The sequence below is a fragment of the Polyodon spathula genome, chromosome 1 (assembly GCF_017654505.1).
Source record: "Polyodon spathula isolate WHYD16114869_AA chromosome 1, ASM1765450v1, whole genome shotgun sequence".
Lineage (NCBI taxonomy): Eukaryota > Metazoa > Chordata > Actinopteri > Acipenseriformes > Polyodontidae > Polyodon > Polyodon spathula.
This window is the reverse complement of record NC_054534.1, coordinates 51,213,996-51,234,523: the sequence shown is the minus strand read 5'-3', so window position 1 is coordinate 51,234,523 and position 20,528 is coordinate 51,213,996. Positions and strand designations below refer to the sequence as shown.

The 20,528-nt window shown below is 40.1% G+C and overlaps 1 long non-coding RNA gene across 1 annotated transcript in view; it reads left to right on the top strand.

The window, feature by feature from the left end:
- Positions 1–13,071, top strand: part of LOC121319560 — a 36,978-nt gene extending 23,907 nt beyond the window's left edge. The window contains exon 3 of the long non-coding RNA XR_005950717.1: positions 12,783–13,071. This is a non-coding gene — a long non-coding RNA (uncharacterized LOC121319560). The remainder of the gene's footprint in view (positions 1–12,782) is intronic.
- The last annotated feature ends 7,457 nt before the right edge of the window (positions 13,072–20,528 follow it).

The following is a 20,528-nucleotide window of genomic DNA, read 5'->3' as shown; positions in this document are numbered from 1 at the left end:
GGAATCGAAAATGCTGCCAATGGTAAGACTGTCAGCAGATGTGCTGGAATCCAAACCTTCCCCCCCTTCACAGCCTGCAGCTCCCTTTGGCGGGGACTCCAGCCCCAGAACTCCTGCAGCAAAAATTGCTGCGGGAAAAGGTGGTCTCCTGACCTCTCCCCCCTTTTTCATAGTCGGCAGCTCCCTTTGGTGGGGCTCCCTGCGGCCAAGCAGAGCTGACGGCGACCCCTGGAGAAGCAGTTCTGGCGACCCCAGGTGAAACAGAGTCTGCCGCCCCAGGCGATGCGGAGCAGCAGGCCACCCAACATACAACACAGAAATGCACCCAGGGGCAGGGCACCATTGCCACATGGTTGTAATAGTATATATAGGGAGTCTGAGAGAAAAAATGACCTCAAAGTTTGGTGTTTCTTTCATTTGTTTAGTGTGCAAGGTAATCAAACGTGCAATCTTCAGGTGTGAAAAAGTTATTGCCCCCCTAGTTAACTCAACCCAATTAAAGGGATAATTAGGGTCAGCTGTTTGAATACTTTGGTTAACAATCAGGCCTGATTTGGGCCAGCCCTGCCCAATATAATTCTGACTAACTTTGGCCCTTATCATCGGAGTGAAGTTGTCAGCACACAGGTTCTAGAAATCCCTGAAGACCTCTGGAAAAAGGTTGTTGATGCCTATGAGTCTGGAAAGGGTTGCAAAGCCATTTCTAAGGCTCTGGGACTCCACCAAACCACAGTCAGTGCCATACTGTCTAAATGGAGAAAGTTTGGGACAGCAATGAATCTTTCCAGGAGTGTCTGTCCTGCCAAAATCTCTGCAAGAGCAATGCATAAAATCGTCCAGGAAGTCATAAAGAACCCTAGAACAACATCCAGGGATCTGCAGGCCTCTCTCGCCTCGGCTAAGGCCAGTATTCATGACTCCATCATCAGAAAGACACTGGGCAAAAATGGGATTCATGACAGAGTAGCAAGGCGGAAACCACTGCTCACTAAGAAGAACATAAATGCTCATCTCAAGTTTGCCAAAAAGCACCTGGATGATCCTCAAGAGTTCTGGAACAATGTTCTCTGGACAAATGAGTCAAAAGTGAAACTTTTTTCCAACATGGGCCCCGTTATGTCTGGTGAAAACCAAACACTGCATTCCACAGTAAGAATCTCATACCAACGGTCAAGCTTGGTGGTGGTAGTGTCATGATTTGGGGATGCTTTGCTGCATCAGGACCTGGACGACTTGCCATCATTGAAGGAAGCATGAATTCTACTCTGTATCAGAGAATTCTACAGGACAATGTCAGGCCATCTGTCCGTGAGCTGAAGCTGAAGCACAGCTGTGTCATACAGCAAGATAATTATCAGAAGAACACAAGCAAGTCTACATAAGAATGGTTGAAGAACAAGAAATTAAAAGTTTTGGAATGGCCTAGTCAAAGTCCAGACCTAAACCCCATTGAGATGTTGTGGCAGGACCTGAAACGAGCAATTTATGCTCAAAAACCCACAAATGTCACAGAGTTAAAGCAGTTCTGCATGAAGGAGTGGGCCAAAATTCTTCAACGGACTTTTGTAGGAGACTGATCAATAACTACAGGAAGCGTTTAGTTGCAGTTATTGCTGCTAAAGGTGGCGTAACCAATTACTGAGTCAAAGGTGGCGATTACTTTTTCACACGGGGGCATTGGGTGTTGCATAACTTTCTTTAATAAATAAATGAAATAAGTATCAACATTGTGTTATTTGTTCACTCTGGGTCCCTTTTATCTAATATTAAATTTTAGTTGAAGATCTGATAACATTCAGTATCAAAAAATGCAGAATATCAGACAGGGGGCAAATACTTTTTCACAGCACTGTATATATATGACACCACTAATATTGTTTTTCAGTTTCATTATTTCTTACATTACTCTTAACTACCACTCCAAAACACAAATTTCTCATCCTTTATTATATTAATATAAAGAAAAAATGTGGAAAATAAAACATTAAACTTATTTACAGAAATCTAAAATAATTACAGCTGTACCATACCTAAAACTACGGCTCACGTTGCACTTGTGCAACTTGTATTTTTGTTTGGGTGCTTAAAAAAAAAAAAAAAAAGAACTATCCTTAAACGGGATGTCTTTGGCAAATCAGATTGTGGCAGGCTGGTGAATGGATAAAGGCCCAGAGACAGTCTGCAGTTCAAAAAAGTAACAGTTTTATTATAAATAAACACAAAAATAAAGTGCACAAGGGCAAAATAACAGATACTCAAACACAAATAAAGCAAGACAAAAAGCGAAAATAACAATTTCCAGGCTGGGCAATGCCTTCACTGCTTCCTCAGCTCCCTCTCCCTAAATGAGAAGCAGAGGCCTCCTTTTATGTCAGCGGGCTGGGCGCTGATTGATCGTTAATTAACCTAATCAACTAATCAACCCCAGCCACCTGAACATAATAAACCCAGGCAGGTAGGGGAAATTAACTCCATCCCTGCCAATTTAAAAAAGACACACAGATTTTTAAAACCTTCTTTTTCCCCTTCAACAGAACTAATTGAACTTTAATAAGTCGATATAATCAGTAAAATTTGTGGATTATAAAGAAATTCCTAAATATATTTACAGCATGCAACAATACAACATACAGCTGTACCATTTTAATTTACCTTTACCTATTAATTTTTAAACACCATATTTCGGCAAACTAAGTTGAATAATAACAATAATTAATAACAACTGTCTTTTGTTGGATGGGACGTCTGTAGCACAGCTCGGCTCTGTAGTAAAAAAACAACCCAGGCTCCCCTTAACCGCAACAGGAAGACCCTGCAGATATAAGTTGTGACTTGACCCTCTGGATTACTAATGTGAGCAAATATAAACAAACACTGCTGGGGAAGGATTAAACTAACGTAACTACAACTTCCACCAGACACTATAAGAGAAAAATAACAACACTAACAGCTAGATTTGTTTCTAGAGAAAGGAAGTGGTATCATAACATGAAACTTTGAGAATATATCTCATTTTACAGACATTTCTGGTGCTAATGCAATAGACATGTGAAGTGTGCAGTGTCTTCTGGGAATGGTAGTTTATTTGGTGCATGCTGAAAGGTGTTTCTAATTAGCAGAAATGCGGACAAAAATTACAATTCCCATTATCCATGCATGTCAACAACATGCTGGCATCGTATTTAACTTTCTGTCAAGTTCTTAAATGTGTCCTACCATTATGATTGATTTCTTTTTTTAACACTATTCAACACTTCACTCATATTTGAGCACCCAGTAACAGTGCTTCATCAGGGAGTGGGAGGGTATTAGTTGCTCCCCCAATTAAAACCAGGGCTCAGACTACGTCACCTGCCACTGCTAGTACTGTGGTTATAGAGATAGAAGTTTATAATGGAGGCTTGTCTTCTCTGATGAAAAAAACTTTGGGCCCCTCGAATTAAAACTTGTGATGTGCTCCTGCTAGTTACTGTGGACTTACCTCCTGTGAGGAGCCAGTACTGCTGTTAATACAGGAATGTTGAATCTAGGGTTTTGGTTAAAATATCATCTATGTTGCATTTTAGACAATATGTATTTTTCTCTTTCAGGGGTCTATTCTGACCTAAGCGTGCATCTCAGTGAATAACTTAATTTATTTACCCGCTGGTTCCAAACTCTTACCTCACACCTATTCTCACTCAGAAATCTCAGGTGTCGCTGTGTCCTGTGGCTCCGCACAGTCATTATTTATTACTGCAAGTTTGTGGTCACGCCTCTGTACGGCCAAGTAAAGGTGCCCAGAGTTTACGTTTGACCAGCAACGGTATTCTGAATTAATTACAAATATAAAATAGACTTAGCCAAATGTTTCAAAAAATATTGATCAAGTTCATACCTGTAAATCTGCTGCAGAATGGTCACTACAAGTGCTTGTGTCCTGCAGGACTGTCATGAATCCTGCAGGACTCGAGGACAATTCCTGCAAGACTGCCGTGAATCTTGCAGGATACCTTCAGAATTCCTGCAGGATTGCCATGAATCCTGTAGGATACCTTCACAATTCCTGCACGACTGCCATGAATCCTGCACGATACCTTCACAATTCCTGCAGGATTGCCATGAATCCTACAGGATACCTTCACAATTCCTGGAGGACTTATAATATACAATTCCCAGCATTTAGAAATGTAACTTTAGATTACCATCCTGTGTAAACAGGGTAGTAAGGTAAAGTTAACAACTATGATTAAATTATAATAATAGATAGAATAATAAAAGTCTACTGTCAGATTCGCATATACTTCTTTTATTGCTCTGAGCACACTCTTAAACTCAGGGGAGACGTTTAAGGAGGACAGAGATGTTTTATACTAGTGTAAGTGGATTGATCAGACACTAGCCTTACATTTGATTATATTAGCCTGTGTCTGAAATATATTTCCCTCAATAGGTTAGATCTGCTTCATGTATAGATGTGCCTTAACAAAATATTGGACAAAGACTGTAGAGGTTTATCACTGAGCCTTTGAATAAAACCACTAAGAAAACAGGCCATAATGTTCTAGGCTAGAGTGAACATGTTAAATAAAATAGTCTCATATTAACTGTACCATGCTTGGACTAAGCCTGACCTCTCTCTGTTTCTCAAAATTTCCTGTGCAAGTAGTTTTCAGACACTCTGTTTAACATCAACATTAGGTTTCTTATTGTTAAAATCTCACAGTTTTCTTATTTATTGAAATACTTTTGTTTTTTTCTTAACCACAAAACTATTTTAGTTCAATTGTTCCGGCATAACAACTGTGCTCCGTAGCGTTTGCCATTCTGTTCTCGCTGGATCTGAATGTTTGAGGCTCTGAGTCTAATTTAAAAAGATGCTTTTGCCTGATGAGGAAGGTTTGGAACTTTCAACAGGTTGGCCTGACCTTACACATTCACTAATAATATGTTTCTATTGTCATACTAGAATAAACAGGAATATAGAATCCTACAATATTCTCATAGACAAATACAGAGTACATTATACATTGTTTTCTTTATAGTGTGTTTTAACAATTTGTTTATTTCTGCTGACTTTATATTCTTTAAAGTGCATTACAGTCATTACAATATTTGTTGTAGTTTCACAAATGTTCAATTTGTATCCCAGAGATTATCCTGCTTTCAGTAGCGGTGACAGTCTTGGGTCAGTTTCTGCTCCCCGGTGTGGGTCTTTAAAAGCCTAATACCTGCAAAAAACGTACAACTTGTTAGCTGGGCTCCCATCTCTACATTCTTTCCCATCATCAATAGGAAAACTTCAGATAAGTTAAGCTATTTCTATCAAAGAGCCGTCCATCTCTGCCACATACACCTTTCACTTAAAAAATGTGCTTGCACCTTGTACAAGGGAAGACAGGTTATATGGTCACTCGTGACACTGCTATATTGATTAATTTACCAGTATGATAAAAAAGTGTTACTATTCAGTGTATACCATATCACTGGCATGAGCCCTCCCTTTAATTTCAGAAATTCGTGCATACTTATTTTTACTGTGACAACAGCTTTTCCCCAGGGTATCATAGTGACCATTTCTAGAACCAACTGTTCAGCAAAAAAAAAAAAAAAAAAAAAACCTTACTAAACTAAAAGCACATTGCTGATGATCCCGTTGCCCAGAAGATCAGTCAAAGAAAGGTGTGGGCATAAGTTAACCATTATTTTGGTGGATTGTGGGATACTGGAAGATTAATGGCGCTTAAACAAAAACAAGTCGTGCAAACAAAATGAAAAAGAAAATCATCCCTCACCCAAGTCTTTCACTAACACTGTGAGGTTTTAAATAAATATACAGGTGCATTTGTGTGTCTGTCTGTCTGTCTCTCTCTCTCTCTCTCTCTCTCTCTGTCTCTCTCTCTCAGCAAAACCTCCTCGTTTCCAGTTCCACGGTCACCTCCCTAATATCTTTGGGCTTTCTTTTATAGGATGTGGCTGTTCCTAATTAACACCAATTATTCCATTAGGAACAGCCACATTCTCTTATGTTTTTGGCAGGGACAGAGATTAACCCCATCCCTGCAATCCAGCACCAAAACACACAAAAACACCCATAATATTTACAGGCAGAGCTCTGGCCCGGTCGTAGTTCCAGCCCAGGAACAGGGTGGGGGCCATGGTGGGAGGCCATCCTTCAATGCCAACACTGGCTCCTCCAGCCCTGTAGGCAGCAGTGGCAATGCTACTAGGGGCGCCGCTGACAGCGGCACAGCTGGCTCCTCCAGTTGTGCCGGTGGCGCTGGCAGGAGAAATGCTGCCCTCAGCACGGGACACTCTGGTAGTGGCAGTGAAATGGTTACAGGTAGAGGTGGTCTTTTCACTTCCCCCCTTCTTGGTAGCCGGTGGCTCCCTCTTCTTAGGGTCTGGCAACAGAACACCCTGCTGCGAATCTGCTGCTGGTGGAGGTGGTCTCCTGACCTCCCCCTCTTCTCTGTAGCTGGCTGCTCAATCTTCTTGGGCTTCGGCCACATAATTTCCTCTCGCTTATAGTAACAACAAATCTCTGGGTAATGACTGGCAGAGCTGTGGTCTCTGGTCTGGGTGCTGAGAGAGTGTCCAGCAGTAAAAATATAGAGAAAGGATTTGAAAAGGAACCAGCGTCTCTCTGTTTTCTGCCTCCTGTAAAGAGCTACAATATTATATATTTTTTTGTTATGACTTCCTGTTATGTGAAATGTAATAAACTAGAACCAAAATAATGTTTTTTTTCCTCTTTGTTTTACAATGCCATTTCCATGTTTGTTTTATTTGAAGTTGTAACAGGGCAAGGAGCCCTGTATATTAATTAATTAATTATTTATTTTTAGAACGGGGTCTCTCCCTCCACCCCTGTGCAATTTATTGTTTTGTGTTTCTTTGTTTTATGATTTATTGTATATATGACGACGAGAGCCATGTGTGTGTGTGTGAGTTTGGTAGCTCGTCCTCTGCCAGTGTAACTAAAAAAATCTTGTGCAGAAGGTGGACATCTCCCAAATTAATTAGGTGATTAATTTGTTGCTAATTGGGACTCAAATTAATTAATATACAGGGCTCCTCACCCTGTTGCAGAAGTGTTTAAAGTTAAATTAAAATTTTTGTTTGCTTCTTTAGCTGCAAAAAGGCACAAGTAAACCTCAAGTTATTACTTTATGAAAACGTGTCTATGGCCACTGTTTACTGTGAAGAAATGGCAATGGCAAGGAATGAAAAAAGTAAAAAAAATAAAATGCTGTGTTCCAGGCTGTAAGGCAACAAAAGGTGAACATTTTGAAAGGGTGTGTAGACTTTCTATAGGCACTGTATATTGAGCTAAATTTATACTATATTTAATAGTATAAGTTGTATATAAGTTGTTAGTTGTTTTTAAAATCCAAACTACCACTTGCAAATCTGAACTGATGCAAACAAAATGTATGGTAATAATGCACTGTACAAAAATTGAACATGCAAACAATTGTATTAATTATTTTACATTCCCCTAGCCTTCAATACTATAGCACTATAGCACACGGTACACATGATCAATGTTGCATGGTCATCTTTGTTTTCCAGAATTCCAGAGTTTGTCTTTGTTTTCCAGAGTTAATCAGCTCTTGCTGGCTTTGATTAATTTAAAACATCGGGATTGGCACATTGGATAGATGTTATAGAGTTAGTTTGGTTAAAAACATTTTGCTTTTGTAAAGAATAAATTCATAAAAACAAAAAATGTCAGACCAGACCACAGCAACATGATTTTGGGAATTGGCACAATCAACATTGCTGGACAAAATGAGGTTGAGGACGGAACTGCATTGTTTTCAATTAATTTAAGAAGTGGTCTGTGGGTTTTGTCATAGTGGGTGAACAGATAAATTTGTTACAGAGGTAAAAAAAATAAAAAAATGTTTGTTTGCGCTGCTGGGGTATGTTTATGAAACAGCAGCTACAATATGAGTCTGTTACGCTAGTAGGTTTATTCAAAATACAATTGACCTCTTAGTATTTCTGTACATTTGTGTATTTTAACTACACTGATGATTTCTTTTAGACAAACAGCTGGGATTTTATTGTGCTAAGTATAGGTGGTTAAAGGGCTTATGGTGCAATGTGTTCTGTATGAAATATTTTCACTATTATTTTTTTTTAAACGCATTATCAACCCTTTTTTTTAATCTGAAAAATAACTACATTACTTACTGATATAAACTCAGCCTTTCAAGATACATTTTTTTTTTCTGTAGTGTTTGAGTTTATTGATTTTAAACTGGAGCATACATGTACGAGTATGCAATGGTTTTAAAACTCTGATTTCACCTTAGTTGGATTACTTGGTCTGTTTTCCTTGTAACTGCTGTGTTTTAAGACCTAGCAACAAGATCTCTATATCAAATTAAATGCCACAAAATGTCCTTTCATATGGTTAAGGTATCTGAAAAAAACTATCATGGAGTTTCACTGTTTGGGAAAAAGTGAAAAACACTCAGGCTGTCGTCAGTAAAATTGTAAATAAATTATTTTGTTTTGTGGTATCCATTACTGTACATCCAATCCAATTGAGCACAGGTAAAAGGGCCGCTGTAAGGTCAATAACAAAATCTGTGAAATGGAGACAAAACACAAGGCAGAAACCGTAGACCTTTAATGGTGAACATCATTGGGGCAAGTATGACCATATTATTGCGCATCTCAATTTTGTATTTAATTGAAATGTTCTTTTCTTTTAACTTGTAGATTGGTAATCTGATTAAATCAAACTGTCTTTAACTGTCAGAACTAATGACTCGAATTGACTCAAGCCAGATAGGTGACTCTCAGTTCGAGCAAACTCTGTGACTCGACTCGACTCTAGCTTGGCATGTCAAAGACTTAACTCGACTCGCACACTGCCATAAGGAGCCACCAATACTGAAAAAAATCAGACTGGACAACGCTTCTAGTGAATATAAAGGAATAGTTTTATTAGAAATAAAACTAAATAAAAGAAAAATTTAAAGGTGCAAAAACTAAAGTAATACAGAAAGGAAGAATTAATTAAACTAAATGGTACAGAAAAGAAAATATAAACTCTCACCCCACTCCCGTTGGTTGATTAGCGGTCCAACGCAATCTATGGGAGATTCCCTTAAGGTTACAACTGCATTCCTGACAGCTATTTAAGACGAAGGTTAGTCTTAACAGGGGTATCAGTAACTCACATATTTACTTTCATTAGTATTTGATAAGCATCGTTAAATCAGTCTAATATATATATATAGTTTTGGCTCAAAAGGAAATTCTCACTCTTGCGAGTTAAAGACGCTCTTTGCGTCCAGACAACCTATCGAGAATTATCTATTATCAAGACAGCAAAATTTGGATTCTAGCCTTAAACGCAGAATGATAATTACCTTGTAAAGCCCACGTCAATTTGTATAAATCACACACAAAACAAACACTTTCTGTAGTGTTCATTAACAGAAAGCATGATTTGAAAGCAATAATAATTCTTACATTCTACCTCTAACAAAATGTTAATTTTACTTTAAGGTTGGCTTATTCTCATAAGAGTTCATAAGAGGATAAAAACACTGCGTGTTGAATGCTGAACAGGTTTTCGCTCCTCCTTCAGCTGATCCGTGTCTTCAACAAAACAGGCACTCAAAGGCTTTTCTGTTGGCAGAGAAAGTCCAGGTTCCAGGGTCTGTCTTTGCTTTTATGTCTCCTTACCAGAGGACTAAAGAAATGTCTTTGTAAAAACAAGAGTCTCTATTTAGGTATTCCACTGAAACAGCAATTCCTCCACCAATATATGCACTCTTCGTCTGGTTGTGCCTGGGATATTCCACTGCAAACTTTGACACTGCTAGCTCATACAAGACTGACTATTTCAATCTCTGAAAAACTTCAAATGTTCATCCATCTCTTTCTCTGTGATCAAATCAGGGCTAAGTTAGAGATTTGATTACAAGTACTTTTAAGATTTTAGATATCTGCGGACTCCTACACCAAGGCAAACACTAGAGTAGTATCAGAGTTCCTGAGGAAGCCGGTCTCAGGCTGGGTCTTCAGATTGTCAAAGTTCAGAAACTTGTTTGTGTGTCAAGAGCCTTGGGTTTCTTGACGGGAGTGTTGTTTGAAAGTTACGTTTGTTCTTTGCAACTGCTCTCTTCACTCCTGTGATTGGATAGTTTGTGCCCAAGTCCATGAGGGGTGTTTCCCATTGGTTGTTCTCGTTCCGAAACGGCCCAGTGTTCTCAACTGGTCTGCTGTTTCGACCCTGTTGGCTGGATTAAAGTCTGTTTTTTGTCCGAGGTGTCAAAGCATTCAAAACTGTTTGGCTTGTACCCTTTGCACGACACCGCCCCAGTGCCACAGGATTCATTCAGTGCTGGTGAAGATAAACCACTTGTCCAGTATTTTAGTTTACGACTCTTTTTAAAAGCAATATTTGTCCTAAGAGAATCGCTTAGGACTCCCCTCTGTATATTACAATTCTGTTAATTTCATAAACAGAATGATATTATGACCCAATCTGATGATACAGAGCCATGTGGGGAATTGCTGCAGTGAGTAGAAAAGCGCGATTGGGCATTCCAAATTGAAAAGAAAATCGGGGGGAGGGGGGGGGGGGGGGGGGGGGGGTGGGAGGAAATTATAATTGGACACACTACATTATTTATTAATAAAAAAGTAAATGTTAAGTCCTGATAGAGTAAATATGACTACTTGTAGACTCACTTGCAAGTACTGTATAAGTAGTCACTATTATTTTTCTCTCCATAATAGATATTTGGAATAGGAAGTCATTTTCATGTTCAAATTCTGGAGATTTCAGTTAAGGGATCGATTTATTTGTGCATAATCTGCATGTGTGTAAAAGGGAATTTATTCTAAACCAGTAACATGCTAAATTGAGTCTTAAAAATATATGAGGTACATACAAATATCTAACTCAAATATATATGGTAAACTTAAACATGTGCTTTCCACTGCATTTTTATATATACAGTGGCTCTCAAAAGTATTAATCTCCCTTGGAATTTTCCACATTTTATTGTGTTACAACATGGAATCAAAATGGATTTAATTAGGATCAACACAAAAAAGGTCCATAATGTCAAAGTGAAAAGTAAAATCTACAAATTGTTCAAAATTAATTACAAATATAAAACAGAAAATAATATTCACCCCCTTTGCTATGACACACCTAAACAAGCTCTGGTGCAATCAATTGTCTTTAGAAGTCACATAATTAGTTGAATGGAGTCCACCTGTGTGCAATGTGTGTTTCAAATGATTTCAAGTTAAATACACTTGTCTCTAGGAGGTCCCACAGTTGGTTAGTACATTTACTAACAAAAACTACATCATGAAGACGAAGGAACATTCAATGAAAATCCGGAATAAGGTTCTTCAAATGCACCAATCAGGGGTAGGATATATGAACATTTCCAAGGCATTGAATATCCCCCGGAGCACAGTAAAGTACATTAATAAGAAATGGAGAGAATATGGCACAACTGTGAATCTGTCTAGAACAGATCATCCTCAAAAACTGAGTATCCAGGCGAGAAGGTCACTAGTCAGGGAGGCCACCAAGAGGCCTATGGCAACTCTAAATGAGTTACAGTCTTCCACGGCTGAGCTGAGAAACAATGTGCATATGGCAACAATAGCCCGGATGCTTAAAAAAACTCACATAAAATCTTGGCTAAAGCTTGCCAGTAGGCATGTGGAAGATTCTATGGTCTGAAGAGACCAAAATAGAGCTTTTAGAGAGCTTTTTGGCCTCAACACTAAGAGCTAACACCATCCCTACCGTGAAGCATAATGGTGGCAGCATCATGCTATGAGGATGCTTCTCTGTGTCAGGGCCTGGAAAGCTCATGAAGATAGAGGGCAAAATGGATGCAGCAAAGTACAGAGAAATCGTGGAGGAAAACCTACTGAAGTCTGCAAGAGACCTGGGACTTGGGAGAAGATTCATCTTCCAGCAGGACAATGACCCCAAACATACAGCCAAAGCCACACTGGAGTGGCTTAAAAACAAAAAGGTCAATGTCCTGGAGTGGCCCAGTCAAAGCCCAGACCTCAATCCAATTGAGAATATGTGGAAAGAGTTGAAAATTGCTGATCACCAAAGGCCCCCATCAAACTTGATGGAGCTTGAGCAATTTTGCAAAGAAGAATGGGCAAAAATTGCAGTCCAGATGTACAAAGCATCTTATCCAAATAGACTCACGGCTGTAATTGCTGCCAATGGTGCCTCTATCAAATATTGACTCAAGGGGCTGAATACTTATGCAATCAATTATTTTCTGTTTTGTATTTGTAATTAATTTGGAACAATTTGTAGATTTTATTTTTCACTTTGACATTATGGACTTTTTTGTGTTGATCAGTGGCAAAAACTCCTAATTAAATCCATTTTGATTCCATGTTGTAACACAATAAAATGTGGAAAAGTCCAAGGTGGTGAATACTTTTGAGAGCCAGTGCATACTATTTATTTTCTTATGTTCTAGTTTACTACTTTTAACATCTACTCTTTAAAATATATATTTAATTACAAAGAACCTCTTTTGGTGTTACACATACGTGTTGCAATCCTCTGTAAACTAATAAAATGTTTCTAAATGAAATATCGTGACTCGCTTATTTAAATGCAGACCTTCCAATTTCTACGTGCAAGTTTACATTGCCTTTAAGTGAGAGCTAATATTTTATACATCAGTAGCTTTTTTATATGGCTTAATCCTAAAAGCACTGTATCTGCTTATTAATGTTTTTTTTTTTGTTGTTGTTGTTCTTTTTTTCAGCAAACCTCTTGGATAGCATGCTGCTGAGGAGTTCAGGGAAGCTGAATTTGGACAGCAAGAAGGAGGATGGCGAGAGCAATGTAGCTGTATCACCTAAGCAGCTCCTGTTTTGTTCCTGCGATCATCACTGTCCTGAAGACTCAAATAATAACACATGCACCTGAGTTTATGATCAGCTTTTTTAATGGTTTAAAGTTCGAGTTCGGTTAAAACTGATGAATAAAATAAATTTAGAGTTTGTTCTGTTTAAATCTAAAAATATGTTTGATCACCCTGATAGAAGTAGGTTTTTTTTTAAATTCTAATCATAAACGCTAGATGGCAGTATAACAGGACAAATTTTATACAGTCTCTAAGCTGGTTAGCTATCACTTTGAAGCTCACGTGCTCCAGCTTTTCTGAACACTACTGCAGTTTGTTGTCACTCTGAGATATTCGCAGGAGTCCCCCTCCTCCTCAACCGTAGCAACTGACCTTCTCCAATTTCAACTCTTCCCCTCTTCAAGGACCTGGTCATGAAGCAACCTTACTCAGCTGTTTTTGAGATGCTCAGTATCTACCATCATAGTAACGTCCTGCTTCCCTGCATCACGCATCCATTCCTGTGATTTATTCCTGTTCCCAGATTCGTGTTTCCTCGTCTGGTGCTGCTTCTCCAATCCGACCAGTCATCATTTCGTCAACGCAAGCCACTAGTCAGTCATGCAGCCATGTCGTACGATTTATCAATGTTCCAGTCAATGTCCTCCTACTCCCTATAGACAATAAACTGCTCCTGACCAATCAGTAGGTTTTGCAGATGCCTCGGAGCAACACATTCTTCATCCTCTCTGGTTCTGCAGCAGTCTCAGATCTCTGCAATCTTCATCTCTGCCCAAAAGCAGCCCCATCTCTGGCTCCATCTAAATCTGCCTTAACACTGAAAGACCAATATCTACTGCATTCAGCAGATCCCTACTCTCTGCAGCAGACCACCGCACTCTACCGATGGTAGTCCTCCGTTCTGTATTGCAGATCTTTGCTTCAGCAGATCTCTGCTCTCATAGCCGGGCCTCTGCACACTACTGACAGCACCATTGTTTTCTTCCTCAGACCTCTGCTCTGTTCAGCACATCCCGCCTTCTACTGTTAATCGCTCCTCACTATAGCAGATCTCCACTCCCTCTTCAGATCAGCTCACTATTGCAGCTGCAAAAGTCGCTCTAGTTTACTGTTTAAATCTGCAACTGCACTTCTCCAGAACCTACAATGCTCCAGCCTTCCTCCAATACGTAGATTGTGGCAGCATTCCCACAATCAAGGCTAACGAAAATAATCATAGCCCTTCAATCAAAACCTGGCTCTCATGGTCCGTGCTAAGGATTCTCTCCAACTACCTCCAGTCTCTCCATATCAGCATTCCCTTAAGAGCTTTCCCCCTGCCTCACCTTCCTGTCTGTCTATATCAATAATTATTCTCCATTTGATAATTTCCACTCTTCTGAAAAGCCGCTTCTCCCCCTACAATGATTTACCCATGGAGATCAGTTGCCTCTCGGCCACCTTCCATGCTTACTTCATCACTTGGCTGCATACCTCAAGACGGATCAATTCAGTACGATCGGTCCACTCACACGTCAAGTATCAAGTCCCCTATCTCCCTTTTCAAGGTATCTCCACAGCAGGAACCCCCTACCCCCTCCTCAGACCATCTTTTCATTGATTCCTCTCACTCCTATCATCACTCGCCTCGCCTTTGAGCAGACCTCCCTCCATTCCTCCACCCTTGCCTCCGAGCAGGCCTTCTTCCTCTCCACCCTCGCCTCATGAGTAGGCTTCCCTTCTCGACTCCACCCTCACCTCCGAGCAAGCCTCCCGTCTCGACCCCTCCCTCTCCCCCAGAGCAGGCCTCCCTCATCTCCTCCAGCCTCCCCTCTGAGCAGACCTCAGTCCTCTCCACTCTCGCCTCCGAGCAGGTCTCCATCCTCGACTCCTCCACCCTCGCCTCCGAGCAGACCTTTTTCTCTCCGCTCTTGTCTCCGAGCAGGCCTCCACCCTCTGCACCCTCTCCTCCAGAGCAGGCCTCCCTCCTCGCCTCCTCTCATGGCTCCCTCCTCTCCACCCTCACCCCCAGAGCAGGCCTCCCTCCTCGCCTCCTCACAGAACTCCCTCCTCTCCACCCTCGCCTCCTCGCAGGCCTCCCTCCTCTCCACCCTTGCCTCCAGAGCAGGCCTCCCCCTTCCCATTCCCCCCAGCCTGATCACGAATGTGGGGGAGCTGGTCCTCCTCCGCAGTGGATTCCTCCATTCATTCATACTTCCCTGATATAGTTGCTGCTCCTTCTAAAAATGATAGCATGCCCGGAGCGGGGGCTACCTGTCTGCTGGGACCACTGGAGGTTTTCCCCTAATCAGCCTCAAGGGGTTTTTTCCTCTCCACTGAGCAGCAGGTATACACATAGTCATATCCCACTAAATTACTAACCATCCTCCTGTTTGTTCCATTTGTCCTTCTAGTCTTTTGTTTGTTATGCGCTGGCATGTGCTGTCTTTTGTTTGTCTCACGGTGTGGGAGATTTGGTGAGGTGCCGGGGGTCCATCCTTTTGGGGGGCAAGTGATTTCACTTCCCTGACTTCAGGGCAGGTTTCAGCCTCCCTTGACCTACAGTGGGGTTCTCACCATGTGAGTCAGAGCGGACTCCCGGCCACACTCTGTTCTTTCGCAGCTCCTGCACTTATTTTGCCTCAGTCAATGCTATGTTCTATACTCTGTCTCATTTCGGAACGTAGCTACTCATGCTCTAGTCCCATACTAACCTCTATACCTTGTTATTATCTCAGGTCCCAGGCAGAGTGAAGTCTTGACCAATTGGGGGTCTAATGAGTGCCCCTTTACAGAAGTCTCAGACACTGGGTACCTCTCCCTCTATATCTCCTTTCGTGTCATTGTCTTCCAGGACCGTCTTCCTCTGAGGGGCGGGTCCCCGAGTCATAACACTCATATACGTTTTCGGTTGCTAGGTCCTTCGGCCCTGGGTTGTATCGGCATTGCCGCCCTCAGTGACCACTTTCTGTATCCTGTCTTTGGTTGCTGGGTCCTTCGCCCCTGGGCTTGTGTCGTCATCGCCGCCCTCAGTCAGTGATCATCCTTCTATCCGGTTTTGGTTTCTGGGTCCTTCGCCCCTGGGTTGTGTCGGCATCGCCGCCCTCAGTCAGTGACCACCTTCTATCCTAGCTTCCATGTCCAGCTTCGCTGGTCTGCTACTAGAGTGGGCTTCGCCAGCTCTTCTATCCTAGGTCTGGTCCTTTCTAGCCGGCACTCTGTCCTACTTACCGCTCCCTTCTACTTCTTCTGCCCTATCCCTTCCCCCCAGCTCACGCCATGAATTAATAATTAAGAAAGGAAAAAATAATCAATTCTTGAAAAGCTTTTGTGTACAGCAGAGAAATATGTAAAATCTCTGCCTGTTGGATTTTTTAGTCTCCAAACATCTCCAACAACTAGCTCTTTAGATAGATTATTCAATGCAATAACTGATTTAGTGAAAGTTTTGGGGGTATTCGTTCTGTCAAGTTAGTTATCCATTACAGCATTACAGTCTCCACCAATGATTAATGACAAATCATTCCAATTTGATAGGTCATTAATTACGTAACTGTATGGGGCATACACACTGGCCATGACCAATTCCCTTCCTCCAATTCTTATCTTAATAGCTATTAATCTTCCCTCTGTATTGTGAATGGTGTCTAATAGATCGAAATGAAATCTTATATTTATTAGTGTTAAAACTCCTCTAGCTTTAGATGTATATGACAAATGATAAACATGACCCACTCATTTTCTTTTGAGTTTGATAATCTCATTTTCTGTAAGATGTGATTTTTGAATAAGGGCAATATCACAGTTATACCTAGAGAGTGAAGTTAATATTTTATCTCTCTTAACAGGATTCTTGAATCCTTTAACATTCCATGAAACTACTCATAACTGGGGTGGAACATCATGAGGCATTAGTATATATGAGAAATACAATGTATGTAACAATACTTTGTTCCATGTATTTGATTGATATAAGAAAAATGCCTTAGAGAGTTGTAACCTTAAGTGTATGTATCTGTCTTATTTCAAAATGTATCAATGCAGATGATAACTTAGAATGATCTCTAGACCGAAATACAGCAGTCATTGAGATCTCAAAACAATGGGAATGAATAACACTAACCACGAACACCACAAAAAACACAAACCCCACTAACATCGTTCTGCCATATCTCTCGTCGTAGCATCCTTCCCACACTAAATTTGTGTTAACTAATTAAAAAGGTAATTGCTTCCAATCCTCTTTTCTTTATAATAAATACATTGCAGTATTATTTAAGTTAATCAATTAATGACATAAAATGGTTGAACATAAATTTCAACCCTGACGTCATTGCATAAAATAATATTCTCAATGAGTAATTCATAAGAAGACATACCGGTACTATATCCTATCAAATTATGATAAATGTGTGAATAAACAATAATAATGTCATATTGCCTACATACACATTTATCAGCATACACACACACACACACACACACACACATATACATACATATATATATATATATATATATATATATATATATATATATATATATATATATATATATATATATATAAAGACCCAAGTAGGCCTACAGTATCAGAATGCTGTCACCTTTCATTTATGGTCTTCTCTTCGAAATGTCACGGAGGATCTCCAGTATAGTTATAGTTAGTCTTTTTAACTAAAAGTTAAAATAACCAACAATGAAATGTTGAACTTCTCGAATATAAATGCGTTGGCCTCCTCCACTGTTTTAAGAAGCACAGAACAATTTCCTTAGGTCATTTTCAATGTTGCTGAATAGATCAAGCCGTATCTCAATCGTTTCTCTCGCAGGAGCTTCCTGATAGGGGTATATTTTCATCTTTTAGCCTGCAGCTCTGCTGAAAAGTCAGGGTATATGGAAATTTTCCTGACATCTTCTTAGGTAGCTGTGAGCGTGAAACCTGAAACCTGAGCAACCAGACAATAAGTGGTTGTAGGCGCTCCCCATCCTGAGGTTTTGGCGCCAAAGAGCGATGGGCACATTCAGTTTCCAATGCCTTTCTTTTTCCAAAACGTCTAGACCAAGCAATTCACATAAAAGAGGTTTAAAATATTCTGAACAATTATTCCCTTCAAGTCCTTCGGTCACACCAATAATCCTGATGTTGTTGCGTCTGGGATGGTTCTCCAAATCCTGCATTTTCTTGTTTTTTGTTGCCTCAGAACCTAATTCCTTCACTTAGTTTTCAAGACAAAACACATTATCTTCCAATTAACCCGGTAACCCTTTTCTCAATCCCTGTTATATTTTCTTAAGTTTCTGTTGTGACTGTATCAAGCTTTGTAACATTTGTTTAATGTCACTAAATTCATGCATCATCACTGACAGAATGCTAGCACCCACGTCGCCATCTTGGCTTATTGTCAGCGAATCTAACTTTACTAATTTCTTTGCAGAGGTTGGAATTTTTGACTGGTTGAATTTCAATCTGTTAGTAGTATCCATTATACAACTGTTAAATGTACTTTAGTACACTGTATAGCAGTTTGTTAGGATTAAATGTATAAAAATTAAAAGTCTAGGAGGGAGCTTTTCTGACTTACGTCCTCCCCTTAGCAAGCATCACGTGACTCCTCCATGAAATTCCATTTTTGATAATTGTTCATATTATTTATATTAAATATTTCATTTTGATAATTGTTCTTGTTAAAATAAAACAAAATGATTTATTTAGCACATTATTGTGCTAAAAGTTAGTTAAAATGCTTTAAGAATTATTTTTAATTACATAACTTGTAGACACAAGTTTAATAGTTATTGTATGTAAGTTTCCCAATAAACCTGAAGGGTTTATTGTGTTTTAAATGAATATTATAAACTAATAAATATGTTTTTAATATTATCCTTTAATTGTGTTATGATGTGTTTTATATGCTTGTAATCGTAATTTTGTATAGAGAGAGAAAGTAAAATGTGTATGCTTCTCTAATGAAAGTAACGTTAGGTTATTACCATAACCCTGGTTCCCTGAAAGAGAATGACAACCATTACCAAATGGGAAGAGTCCTCTCTGACCACCAGTCACCAAGCATATATAAAAAAGCTGCCCTATCAGGGCCCTGCTAAAGAGGGACGTCCTCACTGTAGCATATCGCCATTTTCTTTCGAAATCAGAGGTCAGCTGGGGACACAACCTTGAAGGGTAATGGTTGTCATTCTCTTTCAGGGAACCAGGGTTATGGTAATAACCTAACTTTCCCTTTCAATGGAATGACAACCATTACAGAATGGGAAGCTGTACCAAAGTTGTCCTGGCTCCAGATACCGACAGTACAGCCTCACAGCAATAGCCTCAGAGCCCATATGACGCCTAAGGGCATGCCGCCTACAACATCCTAGAGCCCAGAGAGGGTTTCGCTTGGTTTGCAACATCAAGATGGTAAAAACTAACAAATGTCTGACTACCTGTCCATGTAGCAGCATTTCATAGCTCATCTAAGCCTGAACCTGTGCTCTCTCCACCCTGGTCCTATTAATGGTAGCAAGTATTAATGGTAGCAGAGTGAACGCATACAAGAGCCCCTGTGTCCAGGGTTGAGCTAGCGCGTAGAGGTCGAATCGTGCAGGTCGAAACCTCTCCCAAATCTGTTTCACTACTTGAGGATGCAGTCTCCATTCTAAGCTGTCTGGAGCTCTTCTGGACAGGTCTGCTGCCTTGTTTTCCACACCGGGGAGGTGAACCGCCCTGATGGAACGTAAGTTTCTGTGCGTCCAGGACTGGAGTCTGTGCGTTGCGTGGTGAAGGCCTGGCAAACGCAGGCTGCCTTGGTGGTTTATGTAGGCTACCACTGTAGTATTGTCCATCCGGACCAGCACGTTTGTGCACTAACTGCTGGCAAAAATGAGATAACGGCAGGTTCACTGCTTGCAGCTCTTCGGCATGAACCTCTTACACCGCCTATGTCCCGCGGGAGGGGCATGGTAGTGCAATTACACATTATATTTCAAAAATAATCTGTAATATTATTACAAAAGCAAAACAGCAAAACAAATTTTTCGAATTCGCCATTTCACCGCTGAGATATTCCCTTCGAAATGTGTCTAGTACCTTACGGTTCAAAAACAACTCCGATCGACTAGCTGTGCGTTTCGCTGCTCTGGCCTTACATGTATCTGTTGATGGTGAAATCTCGGTGATCACATTGTAGGGGAGGTCACAAGCTATCCAATCATACCTTGAATTTGTTTGTAGCCTAATCCATTGAAGAGTAATCGATGTGCGTTTGTAAACCAGACACATATTTGCAAGGGAGAGCGCAGTATTATGCACTTAGGACCAAGGTTTCTTACCGTTTTCTGATCATTTTTCAATTTGTAAAATGTATAAAATCAAACGAAATGACGAGCAGTGTTCAAAAGCATCCCAAAAGAAGTCGATTGTTTTTTAAGTTTTGGAAGAGATGGATAATAGTGAAAGTTATGGGGAAAATTACTTTCTGGGTTGGAGAGTGCTGATTCAGCATTTGTGAAGCAGCATTTGAAGATGGACTGGAGCCTCTTCAGGAATTGTAAGTATAATGGATCCACGCTACATTTATTATTTATTATTATTATTATTATTATTATTACTATTATTATTATTATTATTATTATTATTATTATTATTATTATTATTATTATTATTAT